The 13,628-nt window shown below is 55.2% G+C and overlaps 7 non-coding genes across 7 annotated transcripts; all 7 read left to right on the forward strand.

The window, feature by feature from the left end:
- The first annotated feature begins 852 nt into the window (after positions 1-852).
- On the forward strand, positions 853-959 carry LOC138511960 (U6 spliceosomal RNA). The gene has a single exon (XR_011280842.1). It is a non-coding gene; the product is annotated as a U6 spliceosomal RNA (small nuclear RNA).
- Positions 960-2,697: 1,738 nt separating this feature from the next.
- Positions 2,698-2,804, forward strand: LOC138511962 (U6 spliceosomal RNA). Its single transcript, XR_011280843.1, has one exon. It is a non-coding gene; the product is annotated as a U6 spliceosomal RNA (small nuclear RNA).
- Positions 2,805-4,553: 1,749 nt separating this feature from the next.
- Positions 4,554-4,660, forward strand: LOC138511963 (U6 spliceosomal RNA). The gene has a single exon (XR_011280844.1). It is a non-coding gene; the product is annotated as a U6 spliceosomal RNA (small nuclear RNA).
- A 1,739-nt stretch (positions 4,661-6,399) lies between these two features.
- LOC138511964 (U6 spliceosomal RNA) lies at positions 6,400-6,506 on the forward strand. Its single transcript, XR_011280845.1, has one exon. It is a non-coding gene; the product is annotated as a U6 spliceosomal RNA (small nuclear RNA).
- A 1,743-nt stretch (positions 6,507-8,249) lies between these two features.
- LOC138511965 (U6 spliceosomal RNA) lies at positions 8,250-8,356 on the forward strand. Its single transcript, XR_011280846.1, has one exon. It is a non-coding gene; the product is annotated as a U6 spliceosomal RNA (small nuclear RNA).
- A 1,738-nt stretch (positions 8,357-10,094) lies between these two features.
- On the forward strand, positions 10,095-10,201 carry LOC138511966 (U6 spliceosomal RNA). Its single transcript, XR_011280847.1, has one exon. It is a non-coding gene; the product is annotated as a U6 spliceosomal RNA (small nuclear RNA).
- A 1,743-nt stretch (positions 10,202-11,944) lies between these two features.
- LOC138511967 (U6 spliceosomal RNA) lies at positions 11,945-12,051 on the forward strand. The gene has a single exon (XR_011280848.1). It is a non-coding gene; the product is annotated as a U6 spliceosomal RNA (small nuclear RNA).
- The last annotated feature ends 1,577 nt before the right edge of the window (positions 12,052-13,628 follow it).

A 13,628-nucleotide genomic window follows, 5' to 3' on the forward strand; every position in this document is an offset into this window, starting at 1 on the left:
AAGGCCAAGGGAATTTAAATGTAATTCAAAGAAACAAAGCACAGAGTTGGGAGCCCAGCCGGATGGCAGTGGAACCCACAACCTTCTGACTCCTAGTCAGGCGCCTTATCCATTGCACCACTGGCCCCCATACCCCTGGTGCCCTCCGTTAGCTCCTAGTGCTGTTCTTCAAGGTGCCTTTCTGAAGCAGGAGCCACTGCAATGCCTGCTGTCCTGATTTTGTAACACACAAGGCTCACGTCCTGGCACAGTTGATAAAAGCAGGCGACAGGCAGCCAATACCTGTTGTAAGAGGCTTCCTGGCCCTACCAAAGGAAAGCAGACCCGGCGGGACTTTGAAGCCACCGTCGCTGAAGCCAGCAGCCAAACGTAAACTTACATCGGTTTGAAAATGCATCTCTGGCTTGAAGGCGGGGGCAGCAGCAATCCGGGGCTCTCGGGGGTCCGCGCACTAGGCCGCTGCCTCACCCTGCCTATCCTGGAATTCAACAGGGCCCCCCCCAAGCAAACACTCACAGGCCCTCTGGCTTTTCTCTGGCTTGTGGGACTATTGTGATGCGTCCAGGCACACAGCACCCATCACCCAGGCATTATGACGGGAGGTGCCACTTTGCATGCAGCCTGGACCATGATCCTTTCTTCCTGCATTGCAATAGCCAAGCACACGGAACCTTTCCTTTTGGGCCAAACCAGCAGCGAGGAAGCTTGGGTCGTTGGTCTTTGCCTCTTGGTTCCATACCGGCCCCAGAACCAAACAGTTTCTTGCCAAAGTTAGAGCATAACAAGTCAACCTAGGTCAATAGGCAGCCGATGTGCTGGCTTTTATACACTGGCCAGTTCAGCCCCAAGTGTGTGCTCGCTTCGGCAGCACATATACTAAAATTGGAACGATACAGAGAAGATTAGCATGGCCCCTGCGCAAGGATGACACGCAAATTCGTGAAGCGTTCCATATTTTTAGACACGTGCGTGCCAGGAGAGAAATACCTTTTATTGACAGAATAAAAGGGGCCCCGCTCCCGTGCTGGTCTTGTGCTTGCTCGCTGCCGCGGAAGCCCTTCCCGTTTCTCTTGATCCTCTCTGTGCTGTGCTGCACCGAGAGCGGCTGCCTTGTCCTCTGCTGGCTGCTCATTTCTATATAGCGCTTTCTATATGATCCGCCTCTAGGGGCTCATGGCAAAGAGCGCACAGCCCCTCAAGCTTCACTGCTTCTAGGCCCTACTCTTCATGAGAGCTGGCTGCCTCTAGGTGTGTGATCTCTTTACCCACTTGTGCATTCTTTGCTCAGTGTCATTCGCCAACTGCTCCTTTAAAGCAAGCGAGGGGTGGCAGGGTCTGAAAGGCAGCAGATAGCACGAGAGAGAGTGTGCGTGCGTGCGTGTGTCTGTGTGTATGCAAATCACCAGTCAGCCAGGGCCTGCTGGGAGCCCATTCCGCCAGGCCCACCGGCTTTTGGACAGCTCCCAGATGGTTGGAGAAGGACCAGGCTGGGTTAGGCCACGAAGCAGAGGCTGAGCCGTTCCCTGGTGCGCTTTCTGGAAATGTCTCCCTCATTTGGAAATGTGCCCCTCAGTTGCTGAGGTCCCGAGAAGGCTCGCCTGCGGCGCTCACAGAGAGGTCTCTGGCCGATCAGGGACGTGAAGGGCTGCCCTGGGACTGTGTCCAACACAAGCCAACCCCCACCCATTGAAGGACAGGACGCACACATGCATAGAAATCATCTGCTGCTTGTTAGGGCCTTCTGGAGGGACCCCTACTGGTGGTGCTTCGAGATGGCGCCTGGTGTTTCCTTGCTGTGCAACCGGGCCCGCCCCACATAAAATCAAAAGTCTATTGCGAGCAGTGAAGGCCAAGGGAATTTAAATGTAATTCAAAGAAACAAAGCACAGAGTTGGGAGCCCAGCCGGATGGCAGTGGAACCCACAACCTTCTGACTCCTAGTCAGGCGCCTTATCCATTGCACCACTGGCCCCCATACCCCTGGTGCCCTCCGTTAGCTCCTAGTGCTGTTCTTCAAGGTGCCTTTCTGAAGCAGGAGCCACTGCAATGCCTGCTGTCCTGATTTTGTAACACACAAGGCTCACGTCCTGGCACAGTTGATAAAAGCAGGCGACAGGCAGCCAATACCTGTTGTAAGAGGCTTCCTGGCCCTACCAAAGGAAAGCAGACCCGGCGGGACTTTGAAGCCACCGTCGCTGAAGCCAGCAGCCAAACGTAAACTTACATCGGTTTGAAAATGCATCTCTGGCTTGAAGGCGGGGGCAGCAGCAATCCGGGGCTCTCGGGGGTCCGCGCACTAGGCCGCTGCCTCACCTTGCCTATCCTGGAATTCAACAGGGCCCCCCCCAAGCAAACCCTCACAGGCCCTCTGGCTTTTCTCTGGCTTGTGGGACTATTGTGATGCGTCCAGGCACACAGCACCCATCACCCAGGCATTATGACGGGAGGTGCCACTTTGCATGCAGCCTGGACCATGATCCTTTCTTCCTGCATTGCAATAGCCAAGCACACGGAACCTTTCCTTTTGGGCCAAACCAGCAGCGAGGAAGCTTGGGTCGTTGGTCTTTGCCTCTTGGTTCCATACCGGCCCCAGAACCAAACAGTTTCTTGCCAAAGTTAGAGCATAACAAGTCAACCTAGGTCAATAGGCAGCCGATGCGCTGGCTTTTATACACTGGCCAGTTCAGCCCCAAGTGTGTGCTCGCTTCGGCAGCACATATACTAAAATTGGAACGATACAGAGAAGATTAGCATGGCCCCTGCGCAAGGATGACACGCAAATTCGTGAAGCGTTCCATATTTTTAGACACGTGCGTGCCAGGAGAGAAATACCTTTTATTGACAGAATAAAAGGGGCCCCGCTCCCGTGCTGGTCTTGTGCTTGCTCGCTGCCGCGGAAGCCCTTCCCGTTTCTCTTGATCCTCTCTGTGCTGTGCTGCACCGAGAGCGGCTGCCTTGTCCTCTGCTGGCTGCTCATTTCTATATAGCGCTTTCTATATGATCCGCCTCTAGGGGCTCATGGCAAAGAGCGCACAGCCCCTCAAGCTTCACTGCTTCTAGGCCCTACTCTTCATGAGAGCTGGCTGCCTCTAGGTGTGTGATCTCTTTACCCACTTGTGCATTCTTTGCTCAGTGTCATTCGCCAACTGCTCCTTTAAAGCAAGCGAGGGGTGGCAGGGTCTGAAAGGCAGCAGATAGCACGAGAGAGAGTGTGCGTGCGTGCGTGTGTCTGTGTGTATGCAAATCACCAGTCAGCCAGGGCCTGCTGGGAGCCCATTCCGCCAGGCCCACCGGCTTTTGGACAGCTCCCAGATGGTTGGAGAAGGACCAGGCTGGGTTAGGCCACGAAGCAGAGGCTGAGCCGTTCCCTGGTGCGCTTTCTGGAAATGTCTCCCTCATTTGGAAATGTGCCCCTCAGTTGCTGAGGTCCCGAGAAGGCTCGCCTGCGGCGCTCACAGAGAGGTCTCTGGCCGATCGTGGCCGATCAGGGACGTGAAGGGCTGCCCTGGGACTGTGTCCAACACAAGCCAACCCCCACCCATTGAAGGACAGGACGCACACATGCATAGAAATCATCTGCTGCTTGTTGGGGCCTTCTGGAGGGACCCCTACTGGTGGTGCTTCGAGATGGCGCCTGGTGTTTCCTTGCTGTGCAACCGGGCCCGCCCCACATAAAATCAAAAGTCTATTGCGAGCAGTGAAGGCCAAGGGAATTTAAATGTAATTCAAAGAAACAAAGCACAGAGTTGGGAGCCCAGCCGGATGGCAGTGGAACCCACAACCTTCTGACTCCTAGTCAGGCGCCTTATCCATTGCACCACTGGCCCCCATACCCCTGGTGCCCTCCGTTAGCTCCTAGTGCTGTTCTTCAAGGTGCCTTTCTGAAGCAGGAGCCACTGCAATGCCTGCTGTCCTGATTTTGTAACACACAAGGCTCACGTCCTGGCACAGTTGATAAAAGCAGGCGACAGGCAGCCAATACCTGTTGTAAGAGGCTTCATGGCCCTACCAAAGGAAAGCAGACCCGGCGGGACTTTGAAGCCACCGTCGCTGAAGCCAGCAGCCAAACGTAAACTTACATCGGTTTGAAAATGCATCTCTGGCTTGAAGGCGGGGGCAGCAGCAATCCGGGGCTCTCGGGGGTCCGCGCACTAGGCCGCTGCCTCACCTTGCCTATCCTGGAATTCAACAGGGCCCCCCCCAAGCAAACCCTCACAGGCCCTCTGGCTTTTCTCTGGCTTGTGGGACTATTGTGATGCGTCCAGGCACACAGCACCCATCTCCCAGGCATTATGACGGGAGGTGCCACTTTGCATGCAGCCTGGACCATGATCCTTTCTTTCCTGCATTGCAATAGCCAAGCACACGGAACCTTTCCTTTTGGGCCAAACCAGCAGCGAGGAAGCTTGGGTCGTTGGTCTTTGCCTCTTGGTTCCATACCGGCCCCAGAACCAAACAGTTTCTTGCCAAAGTTAGAGCATAACAAGTCAACCTAGGTCAATAGGCAGCCGATGCGCTGGCTTTTATACACTGGCCAGTTCAGCCCCAAGTGTGTGCTCGCTTCGGCAGCACATATACTAAAATTGGAACGATACAGAGAAGATTAGCATGGCCCCTGCGCAAGGATGACACGCAAATTCGTGAAGCGTTCCATATTTTTAGACACGTGCGTGCCAGGAGAGAAATACCTTTTATTGACAGAATAAAAGGGGCCCCGCTCCCGTGCTCGTCTTGTGCTTGCTCGCTGCCGCGGAAGCCCTTCCCGTTTCTCTTGATCCTCTCTGTGCTGTGCTGCACCGAGAGCGGCTGCCTTGTCCTCTGCTGGCTGCTCATTTCTATATAGCGCTTTCTATATGACCCGCCTCTAGGGGCTCATGGCAAAGAGCGCACAGCCCCTCAAGCTTCACTGCTTCTAGGCCCTACTCTTCATGAGAGCTGGCTGCCTCTAGGTGTGTGATCTCTTTACCCACTTGTGCATTCTTTGCTCAGTGTCATTCGCCAACTGCTCCTTTAAAGCAAGCGAGGGGTGGCAGGGTCTGAAAGGCAGCAGATAGCACGAGAGAGAGTGTGCGTGCGTGCGTGTGTCTGTGTGTATGCAAATCACCAGTCAGCCAGGGCCTGCTGGGAGCCCATTCCGCCAGGCCCACCGGCTTTTGGACAGCTCCCAGATGGTTGGAGAAGGACCAGGCTGGGTTAGGCCACGAAGCAGAGGCTGAGCCGTTCCCTGGTGCGCTTTCTGGAAATGTCTCCCTCATTTGGAAATGTGCCCCTCAGTTGCTGAGGTCCCGAGAAGGCTCGCCTGCGGCGCTCACCAGAGAGGTCTCTGGCCGATCAGGGACGTGAAGGGCTGCCCTGGGACTGTGTCCAACACAAGCCAACCCCCACCCATTGAAGGACAGGACGCACACATGCATAGAAATCATCTGCTGCTTGTTGGGGCCTTCTGGAGGGACCCCTACTGGTGGTGCTTCGAGATGGCGCCTGGTGTTTCCTTGCTGTGCAACCGGGCCCGCCCCACATAAAATCAAAAGTCTATTGCGAGCAGAGAAGGCCAAGGGAATTTAAATGTAATTCAAAGAAACAAAGCACAGAGTTGGGAGCCCAGCCGGATGGCAGAGGAACCCACAACCTTCTGACTCCTAGTCAGGCGCCTTATCCATTGCACCACTGGCCCCCATACCCCTGGTGCCCTCCGTTAGCTCCTAGTGCTGTTCTTCAAGGTGCCTTTCTGAAGCAGGAGCCACTGCAATGCCTGCTGTCCTGATTTTGTAACACACAAGGCTCACGTCCTGGCACAGTTGATAAAAGCAGGCGACAGGCAGCCAATACCTGTTGTAAGAGGCTTCCTGGCCCTACCAAAGGAAAGCAGACCCGGCGGGACTTTGAAGCCACCGTCGCTGAAGCCAGCAGCCAAACGTAAACTTACATCGGTTTGAAAATGCATCTCTTGCTTGAAGGCGGGGGCAGCAGCAATCCGGGGCTCTCGGGGGTCCGCGCACTAGGCCGCTGCCTCACCTTGCCTATCCTGGAATTCAACAGGGCCCCCCCCAAGCAAACCCTCACAGGCCCTCTGGCTTTTCTCTGGCTTGTGGGACTATTGTGATGCGTCCAGGCACACAGCACCCATCACCCAGGCATTATGACGGGAGGTGCCACTTTGCATGCAGCCTGGACCATGATCCTTTCTTCCTGCATTGCAATAGCCAAGCACACGGAACCTTTCCTTTTGGGCCAAACCAGCAGCGAGGAAGCTTGGGTCGTTGGTCTTTGCCTCTTGGTTCCATACCGGCCCCAGAACCAAACAGTTTCTTGCCAAAGTTAGAGCATAACAAGTCAACCTAGGTCAATAGGCAGCCGATGCGCTGGCTTTTATACACTGGCCAGTTCAGCCCCAAGTGTGTGCTCGCTTCGGCAGCACATATACTAAAATTGGAACGATACAGAGAAGATTAGCATGGCCCCTGCGCAAGGATGACACGCAAATTCGTGAAGCGTTCCATATTTTTAGACACGTGCGTGCCAGGAGAGAAATACCTTTTATTGACAGAATAAAAGGGGCCCCGCTCCCGTGCTGGTCTTGTGCTTGCTCGCTGCCGCGGAAGCCCTTCCCGTTTCTCTTGATCCTCTCTGTGCTGCACCAAGAGCGGCTGCCTTGTCCTCTGCTGGCTGCTCATTTCTATATAGCGCTTTCTATATGATCCGCCTCTAGGGGCTCATGGCAAAGAGCGCACAGCCCCTCAAGCTTCACTGCTTCTAGGCCCTACTCTTCATGAGAGCTGGCTGCCTCTAGGTGTGTGATCTCTTTACCCACTTGTGCATTCTTTGCTCAGTGTCATTCGCCAACTGCTCCTTTAAAGCAAGCGAGGGGTGGCAGGGTCTGAAAGGCAGCAGATAGCACGAGAGAGAGTGTGCGTGCGTGCGTGTGTCTGTGTGTATGCAAATCACCAGTCAGCCAGGGCCTGCTGGGAGCCCATTCCGCCAGGCCCACCGGCTTTTGGACAGCTCCCAGATGGTTGGAGAAGGACCAGGCTGGGTTAGGCCACGAAGCAGAGGCTGAGCCGTTCCCTGGTGCGCTTTCTGGAAATGTCTCCCTCATTTGGAAATGTGCCCCTCAGTTGCTGAGGTCCCGAGAAGGCTCGCCTGCGGCGCTCACAGAGAGGTCTCTGGCCGATCGTGGCCGATCAGGGACGTGAAGGGCTGCCCTGGGACTGTGTCCAACACAAGCCAACCCCCACCCATTGAAGGACAGGACGCACACATGCATAGAAATCATCTGCTGCTTGTTGGGGCCTTCTGGAGGGACCCCTACTGGTGGTGCTTCGAGATGGCGCCTGGTGTTTCCTTGCTGTGCAACCGGGCCCGCCCCACATAAAATCAAAAGTCTATTGCGAGCAGTGAAGGCCAAGGGAATTTAAATGTAATTCAAAGAAACAAAGCACAGAGTTGGGAGCCCAGCCGGATGGCAGTGGAACCCACAACCTTCTGACTCCTAGTCAGGCGCCTTATCCATTGCACCACTGGCCCCCATACCCCTGGTGCCCTCCGTTAGCTCCTAGTGCTGTTCTTCAAGGTGCCTTTCTGAAGCAGGAGCCACTGCAATGCCTGCTGTCCTGATTTTGTAACACACAAGGCTCACGTCCTGGCACAGTTGATAAAAGCAGGCGACAGGCAGCCAATACCTGTTGTAAGAGGCTTCCTGGCCCTACCAAAGGAAAGCAGACCCGGCGGGACTTTGAAGCCACCGTCGCTGAAGCCAGCAGCCAAACGTAAACTTACATCGGTTTGAAAATGCATCTCTGGCTTGAAGGCGGGGGCAGCAGCAATCCGGGGCTCTCGGGGGTCCGCGCACTAGGCCGCTGCCTCACCCTGCCTATCCTGGAATTCAACAGGGCCCCCCCCAAGCAAACACTCACAGGCCCTCTGGCTTTTCTCTGGCTTGTGGGACTATTGTGATGCGTCCAGGCACACAGCACCCATCACCCAGGCATTATGACGGGAGGTGCCACTTTGCATGCAGCCTGGACCATGATCCTTTCTTCCTGCATTGCAATAGCCAAGCACACGGAACCTTTCCTTTTGGGCCAAACCAGCAGCGAGGAAGCTTGGGTCGTTGGTCTTTGCCTCTTGGTTCCATACCGGCCCCAGAACCAAACAGTTTCTTGCCAAAGTTAGAGCATAACAAGTCAACCTAGGTCAATAGGCAGCCGATGCGCTGGCTTTTATACACTGGCCAGTTCAGCCCCAAGTGTGTGCTCGCTTCGGCAGCACATATACTAAAATTGGAACGATACAGAGAAGATTAGCATGGCCCCTGCGCAAGGATGACACGCAAATTCGTGAAGCGTTCCATATTTTTAGACACGTGCGTGCCAGGAGAGAAATACCTTTTATTGACAGAATAAAAGGGGCCCCGCTCCCGTGCTGGTCTTGTGCTTGCTCGCTGCCGCGGAAGCCCTTCCCGTTTCTCTTGATCCTCTCTGTGCTGTGCTGCACCGAGAGCGGCTGCCTTGTCCTCTGCTGGCTGCTCATTTCTATATAGCGCTTTCTATATGATCCGCCTCTAGGGGCTCATGGCAAAGAGCGCACAGCCCCTCAAGCTTCACTGCTTCTAGGCCCTACTCTTCATGAGAGCTGGCTGCCTCTAGGTGTGTGATCTCTTTACCCACTTGTGCATTCTTTGCTCAGTGTCATTCGCCAACTGCTCCTTTAAAGCAAGCGAGGGGTGGCAGGGTCTGAAAGGCAGCAGATAGCACGAGAGAGAGTGTGCGTGCGTGCGTGTGTCTGTGTGTATGCAAATCACCAGTCAGCCAGGGCCTGCTGGGAGCCCATTCCGCCAGGCCCACCGGCTTTTGGACAGCTCCCAGATGGTTGGAGAAGGACCAGGCTGGGTTAGGCCACGAAGCAGAGGCTGAGCCGTTCCCTGGTGCGCTTTCTGGAAATGTCTCCCTCATTTGGAAATGTGCCCCTCAGTTGCTGAGGTCCCGAGAAGGCTCGCCTGCGGCGCTCACAGAGAGGTCTCTGGCCGATCAGGGACGTGAAGGGCTGCCCTGGGACTGTGTCCAACACAAGCCAACCCCCACCCATTGAAGGACAGGACGCACACATGCATAGAAATCATCTGCTGCTTGTTAGGGCCTTCTGGAGGGACCCCTACTGGTGGTGCTTCGAGATGGCGCCTGGTGTTTCCTTGCTGTGCAACCGGGCCCGCCCCACATAAAATCAAAAGTCTATTGCGAGCAGTGAAGGCCAAGGGAATTTAAATGTAATTCAAAGAAACAAAGCACAGAGTTGGGAGCCCAGCCGGATGGCAGTGGAACCCACAACCTTCTGACTCCTAGTCAGGCGCCTTATCCATTGCACCACTGGCCCCCATACCCCTGGTGCCCTCCGTTAGCTCCTAGTGCTGTTCTTCAAGGTGCCTTTCTGAAGCAGGAGCCACTGCAATGCCTGCTGTCCTGATTTTGTAACACACAAGGCTCACGTCCTGGCACAGTTGATAAAAGCAGGCGACAGGCAGCCAATACCTGTTGTAAGAGGCTTCCTGGCCCTACCAAAGGAAAGCAGACCCGGCGGGACTTTGAAGCCACCGTCGCTGAAGCCAGCAGCCAAACGTAAACTTACATCGGTTTGAAAATGCATCTCTTGCTTGAAGGCGGGGGCAGCAGCAATCCGGGGCTCTCGGGGGTCCGCGCACTAGGCCGCTGCCTCACCTTGCCTATCCTGGAATTCAACAGGGCCCCCCCCAAGCAAACCCTCACAGGCCCTCTGGCTTTTCTCTGGCTTGTGGGACTATTGTGATGCGTCCAGGCACACAGCACCCATCACCCAGGCATTATGACGGGAGGTGCCACTTTGCATGCAGCCTGGACCATGATCCTTTCTTCCTGCATTGCAATAGCCAAGCACACGGAACCTTTCCTTTTGGGCCAAACCAGCAGCGAGGAAGCTTGGGTCGTTGGTCTTTGCCTCTTGGTTCCATACCGGCCCCAGAACCAAACAGTTTCTTGCCAAAGTTAGAGCATAACAAGTCAACCTAGGTCAATAGGCAGCCGATGCGCTGGCTTTTATACACTGGCCAGTTCAGCCCCAAGTGTGTGCTCGCTTCGGCAGCACATATACTAAAATTGGAACGATACAGAGAAGATTAGCATGGCCCCTGCGCAAGGATGACACGCAAATTCGTGAAGCGTTCCATATTTTTAGACACGTGCGTGCCAGGAGAGAAATACCTTTTATTGACAGAATAAAAGGGGCCCCGCTCCCGTGCTGGTCTTGTGCTTGCTCGCTGCCGCGGAAGCCCTTCCCGTTTCTCTTGATCCTCTCTGTGCTGCACCAAGAGCGGCTGCCTTGTCCTCTGCTGGCTGCTCATTTCTATATAGCGCTTTCTATATGATCCGCCTCTAGGGGCTCATGGCAAAGAGCGCACAGCCCCTCAAGCTTCACTGCTTCTAGGCCCTACTCTTCATGAGAGCTGGCTGCCTCTAGGTGTGTGATCTCTTTACCCACTTGTGCATTCTTTGCTCAGTGTCATTCGCCAACTGCTCCTTTAAAGCAAGCGAGGGGTGGCAGGGTCTGAAAGGCAGCAGATAGCACGAGAGAGAGTGTGCGTGCGTGCGTGTGTCTGTGTGTATGCAAATCACCAGTCAGCCAGGGCCTGCTGGGAGCCCATTCCGCCAGGCCCACCGGCTTTTGGACAGCTCCCAGATGGTTGGAGAAGGACCAGGCTGGGTTAGGCCACGAAGCAGAGGCTGAGCCGTTCCCTGGTGCGCTTTCTGGAAATGTCTCCCTCATTTGGAAATGTGCCCCTCAGTTGCTGAGGTCCCGAGAAGGCTCGCCTGCGGCGCTCACAGAGAGGTCTCTGGCCGATCGTGGCCGATCAGGGACGTGAAGGGCTGCCCTGGGACTGTGTCCAACACAAGCCAACCCCCACCCATTGAAGGACAGGACGCACACATGCATAGAAATCATCTGCTGCTTGTTGGGGCCTTCTGGAGGGACCCCTACTGGTGGTGCTTCGAGATGGCGCCTGGTGTTTCCTTGCTGTGCAACCGGGCCCGCCCCACATAAAATCAAAAGTCTATTGCGAGCAGTGAAGGCCAAGGGAATTTAAATGTAATTCAAAGAAACAAAGCACAGAGTTGGGAGCCCAGCCGGATGGCAGTGGAACCCACAACCTTCTGACTCCTAGTCAGGCGCCTTATCCATTGCACCACTGGCCCCCATACCCCTGGTGCCCTCCGTTAGCTCCTAGTGCTGTTCTTCAAGGTGCCTTTCTGAAGCAGGAGCCACTGCAATGCCTGCTGTCCTGATTTTGTAACACACAAGGCTCACGTCCTGGCACAGTTGATAAAAGCAGGCGACAGGCAGCCAATACCTGTTGTAAGAGGCTTCCTGGCCCTACCAAAGGAAAGCAGACCCGGCGGGACTTTGAAGCCACCGTCGCTGAAGCCAGCAGCCAAACGTAAACTTACATCGGTTTGAAAATGCATCTCTGGCTTGAAGGCGGGGGCAGCAGCAATCCGGGGCTCTCGGGGGTCCGCGCACTAGGCCGCTGCCTCACCCTGCCTATCCTGGAATTCAACAGGGCCCCCCCCAAGCAAACACTCACAGGCCCTCTGGCTTTTCTCTGGCTTGTGGGACTATTGTGATGCGTCCAGGCACACAGCACCCATCACCCAGGCATTATGACGGGAGGTGCCACTTTGCATGCAGCCTGGACCATGATCCTTTCTTCCTGCATTGCAATAGCCAAGCACACGGAACCTTTCCTTTTGGGCCAAACCAGCAGCGAGGAAGCTTGGGTCGTTGGTCTTTGCCTCTTGGTTCCATACCGGCCCCAGAACCAAACAGTTTCTTGCCAAAGTTAGAGCATAACAAGTCAACCTAGGTCAATAGGCAGCCGATGCGCTGGCTTTTATACACTGGCCAGTTCAGCCCCAAGTGTGTGCTCGCTTCGGCAGCACATATACTAAAATTGGAACGATACAGAGAAGATTAGCATGGCCCCTGCGCAAGGATGACACGCAAATTCGTGAAGCGTTCCATATTTTTAGACACGTGCGTGCCAGGAGAGAAATACCTTTTATTGACAGAATAAAAGGGGCCCCGCTCCCGTGCTGGTCTTGTGCTTGCTCGCTGCCGCGGAAGCCCTTCCCGTTTCTCTTGATCCTCTCTGTGCTGTGCTGCACCGAGAGCGGCTGCCTTGTCCTCTGCTGGCTGCTCATTTCTATATAGCGCTTTCTATATGATCCGCCTCTAGGGGCTCATGGCAAAGAGCGCACAGCCCCTCAAGCTTCACTGCTTCTAGGCCCTACTCTTCATGAGAGCTGGCTGCCTCTAGGTGTGTGATCTCTTTACCCACTTGTGCATTCTTTGCTCAGTGTCATTCGCCAACTGCTCCTTTAAAGCAAGCGAGGGGTGGCAGGGTCTGAAAGGCAGCAGATAGCACGAGAGAGAGTGTGCGTGCGTGCGTGTGTCTGTGTGTATGCAAATCACCAGTCAGCCAGGGCCTGCTGGGAGCCCATTCCGCCAGGCCCACCGGCTTTTGGACAGCTCCCAGATGGTTGGAGAAGGACCAGGCTGGGTTAGGCCACGAAGCAGAGGCTGAGCCGTTCCCTGGTGCGCTTTCTGGAAATGTCTCCCTCATTTGGAAATGTGCCCCTCAGTTGCTGAGGTCCCGAGAAGGCTCGCCTGCGGCGCTCACAGAGAGGTCTCTGGCCGATCAGGGACGTGAAGGGCTGCCCTGGGACTGTGTCCAACACAAGCCAACCCCCACCCATTGAAGGACAGGACGCACACATGCATAGAAATCATCTGCTGCTTGTTAGGGCCTTCTGGAGGGACCCCTACTGGTGGTGCTTCGAGATGGCGCCTGGTGTTTCCTTGCTGTGCAACCGGGCCCGCCCCACATAAAATCAAAAGTCTATTGCGAGCAGTGAAGGCCAAGGGAATTTAAATGTAATTCAAAGAAACAAAGCACAGAGTTGGGAGCCCAGCCGGATGGCAGTGGAACCCACAACCTTCTGACTCCTAGTCAGGCGCCTTATCCATTGCACCACTGGCCCCCATACCCCTGGTGCCCTCCGTTAGCTCCTAGTGCTGTTCTTCAAGGTGCCTTTCTGAAGCAGGAGCCACTGCAATGCCTGCTGTCCTGATTTTGTAACACACAAGGCTCACGTCCTGGCACAGTTGATAAAAGCAGGCGACAGGCAGCCAATACCTGTTGTAAGAGGCTTCCTGGCCCTACCAAAGGAAAGCAGACCCGGCGGGACTTTGAAGCCACCGTCGCTGAAGCCAGCAGCCAAACGTAAACTTACATCGGTTTGAAAATGCATCTCTGGCTTGAAGGCGGGGGCAGCAGCAATCCGGGGCTCTCGGGGGTCCGCGCACTAGGCCGCTGCCTCACCTTGCCTATCCTGGAATTCAACAGGGCCCCCCCCAAGCAAACCCTCACAGGCCCTCTGGCTTTTCTCTGGCTTGTGGGACTATTGTGATGCGTCCAGGCACACAGCACCCATCACCCAGGCATTATGACGGGAGGTGCCACTTTGCATGCAGCCTGGACCATGATCCTTTCTTCCTGCATTGCAATAGCCAAGCACACGGAACCTTTCCTTTTGGGCCAAACC

Source organism: Ambystoma mexicanum, chromosome 6p (assembly GCF_040938575.1).
Source record: "Ambystoma mexicanum isolate Mex_15411 chromosome 6p, UKY_AmexF1_1, whole genome shotgun sequence".
NCBI lineage: Eukaryota > Metazoa > Chordata > Amphibia > Caudata > Ambystomatidae > Ambystoma > Ambystoma mexicanum.